Genomic DNA, 3,789 nt, shown 5'->3' on the forward strand with positions numbered 1-3,789 from the left:
CATCAAATTAACACAAAAGTATCAGTGGCCTTTCTTTATACAAATGATAAACAGGCTGGGAAAGAAACTAGGGAAACAAGGGCCTTTACAATGACCACAAATAATATGAAATATATTGTTTTAGCTCCTACCAAGGAAATGAAATATCTTTATAAGAGCTTCAAGTTCTTGAAGATAGAAATTGAAGACATCAGAATATAAAAAGATCTCCTGGGTCATGGATTAGTAGGATTAATATAGTGAAAATGGGCGTTTCCTTAATAACTATACAGATTCAAAGCAAAATTCAAAACATATCTTCACAGTATAGAGAGAGCAATTCTACATTTCACATGGAAAAACAAAATCCCCGGGATACCCAAAACGATTCTCAACAGTAAAAAAACTTTATGCGGAAACACCATCCGTGAGTTCAAACTGTACTACAAAGCAGTAGTGATAAATGCTTCATGGATTTGTTACAGAGACTAACTGGTGGATAAATGGAATAGAATCAAAGACCGAAAAAAATACACCCACACACCTGTGGACAATTGATCTTTGACAATGAAACTAAAACATACAGTGGAAAAAAGAGAGCATCTTCAATAAATTGTCCTTGTCTAACTGGTTCTACTGCATGTAGAAGAATGAAAATAGATCTATATTTATCACCTTGTATGAAAGTCTAATCCATGTAGGTCAAGCACTTCAATGTAAAATAAGATACACTGAAACTAATAAAGAAGGAAGTGGGGACATCCTTGAACTCATTGGAACAGGAGAAAATTTCCTGAACTGAACACCAATGGCTCAGGCTCTCTGATTGAAAATCAATCAACAGGACCCCCTGAAACAGAAAAATCTTATTTGAAGCATAGGACACTGTCAATAGGACAAAACAGCAACCTACAGATCAGGAGAAATATTCACTAACCCAACATCTGGTTGAAGGCTAATATCCAAAATAGGTAAAGAACTCAAGAAGTTAGACTCAAAAAAACCAAATAAGCCCATGAAAATTGGGTTCAGAAGTAAACAGAGAATTCTTAACACGGGAATCTTGAGTGGCTGAAAAGCATTTTATAACTCCTTAGTCATTAGAGAAATGTGAATAAAAACTAAAACAACCCTGAGTTTGGTTCCACCTTACACCCATCAGAATGACTAAGTTCAAAAATTCAAGTGACAGCACATACTGACAATGATGCAGAGAAAATGAATACTCCTCCAACTGGCAGGATTGCAATCTGGTACAACCACTCTGGAACACAATCGGGTGATTATTCAGAAAATGGGAACTATTTCTACCTGAAGACCTAGCAATACCACTCCTGGGAATACAATCAATAGATGTTCCACTATACCACAAGGACATGTTCTTTACTATGCTCTTGGCAGCCTAATTTGTAATAACCAGAAGCTGGGAAAAACTCAGATATCCCTTAATGGATGAATGGACTCAGAAAATGTGGTTTACATTAAAGCAATAAAATCCTATTCAGCTATTAAAAATGAGAGCATTGTGAATTTTGCCTGCAAATGGACAGAACTAGAAAATATGCTGAGTAAGGTAACCCAGACCCACTGATAGATATTAGTCAAAATTTCAGAATATGCCTGATACAACTCATAGACTGTAAAAAAGTTTTAACAAGAAGGAAGGCCCAAATGTGGATTCCTCTTTGGAGGGAGTTAGAGCTGTATTATCTGGCTTAAAGCAGGCTTCCTGCCAGACAAGCAGAGCTATTTCTAGTTAGGGCAGGCCTCATGGGAAACAGGCTGGATTTAGAGTCCAGGGGAAACCACATCAAGACGTGTTCATGGTTATTGCAGAAGTTCTGGAATTCTGGAGGGGGGAAGATGCACTGATATTCTATGGGTTCAGATGGAGGTACAGATGGAAAGTTTATCTTTGTGCCTCCAGTCAACATTGAAATGATCTCCTCACAAGAAAGGCCAAACCAATTCACTGCCCAGTAAAAATGGATAAGCCAAGAACGCACACAAAAAACAACATCAGACTGAGCTCATTCCATTTAGGTGTCTATGCTGTAACCAAAATCATCAGGGAAAGACACATGTAAATAAAAAAAAAAAAAAAGCAAAGCTGTGCATTGCAATAGTTAGGAATAATATAAAGGAGAAAGGAGGAAACACTATATATAATAATCTCAAACTACAAATTGTAAAACTTTTAGAAAGGGCAGAACAATCTTCAGTAAATGGAAGTTGTAAAAATACTGTAGTGAATGCCATATTATCCTTCCTCACACTGCAGCTGCAGTCTCAGACATGGTTTTGGTGACGATAGCTACTAAAGAATTCTATTCATATCTTTTTAGGCAAAAACTATGTTATCCTCATTTGATTACATCAATACAAAAGCGATTACAAGACAGAAATGACCAGATATCAATTTCTATGCAGTTCATAAGCAATTGAGAAGGCTATGAACTTTACGTAACCATTGATAAGATTGCTGGTGTGTGTGTGTGTGTGTGTGTGTGTGTGTGTGTGTGCTTTGCTCCTGATTACTAGGTGTTAGTTAATAAATGGGGACTTCATCTCCACCTGATCCTGTTTCATGGTTTTTAAGCAGGTCTTATTTGCCTGTGTCTATTCTCCTAGATGGGAATTATCCGTTATACTGTGTGATATCAACAAGTCTTGTCATTCTGAAGATCTTGTTTGGGCAGTCATTTGCTTCAAATTATAGTGTTTCTAGAAATAAATACTCGGGTTTAACACTAAAGAGATATTTAGGCATTAAAATATTCATTCTGTATACACTGTTTCAGATTGCATGTTGTTCAGCTTCCATGGCCATCAACTAACATGAAATGCAACCGTGTTTACACTACAGCACAAACTATTTGCCCTGCCCTAAAAGTGTATTGTGTGGTAAGAAATAATCCCTGCTTGTGATATGCTTGCACAGCAACTTCATGAAAGGGACACAAGAATCCTCAGCACCTGTTATGTTCTTTAGAGAAATGGAAGTATTTATCTGATATTAAAAAAAAGAGCAATGAGAGGTACTAAGCTGTAAGGAGGGTAATGAGGATGTACAGATTCAATGTTCCAACATGGATAAAAATAGAGAATAACAGCAATTGAGACAAAATTAGCATCATTCTTTCCACATTGAAATTCAGTTATTTATTTGAGGTGATAAATTCACCTCGACAGCTGATTACCTGAAAATGAGACACAAAGTGTCTGGAGAAGATACCTGATGAAATATTCATTTGTAGATATATATGTATCATAAACAGAATGGATTTAGAGTACTGAGTTAGATAGGAAGGTAAAATGGGAACATAATAATCAGCATATTAAATTTTATAGAGCTTGGTGCTCCATATTTTTTCCAACAAACTTTCTTCTCTGTAATGTGGGTGCATTTTCTTCAAAATTCCCCACATGAATTCTTTCTTGGTAAACACTTGTGGCTAAAATCACAGAAGGAAAATCTGGCCATGGGTTTTGAAGTCTTAGAACAAATAATTCTGAGTATGGCTGAAGGAAAAAAAATATGTTGTCTTAAACATTAATCTGTTTTTCACTGAGTGCTGTGTTCCAGATGGAGAGCCTGAAGCAAAAAGTACTACCGACCTCTCAAGGGATGGAGGAAAGAATCCATGAAAAAATCCCAGGCTGCTTAGAGTGACATACTCAGTCATCAAGTCGACAACAGTATATGGATAGCCACAAAGGCATGAACGTAAACTCTGTATGTATAAATATGATACACACCATAGTTTGTACCACCCCATGCCCTTGATCTTGGCAGAAACATCTATGAAT

Source organism: Apodemus sylvaticus, chromosome 20, assembly GCF_947179515.1.
Source record: "Apodemus sylvaticus chromosome 20, mApoSyl1.1, whole genome shotgun sequence".
NCBI classification, from domain to species: Eukaryota; Metazoa; Chordata; class Mammalia; order Rodentia; family Muridae; genus Apodemus; species Apodemus sylvaticus.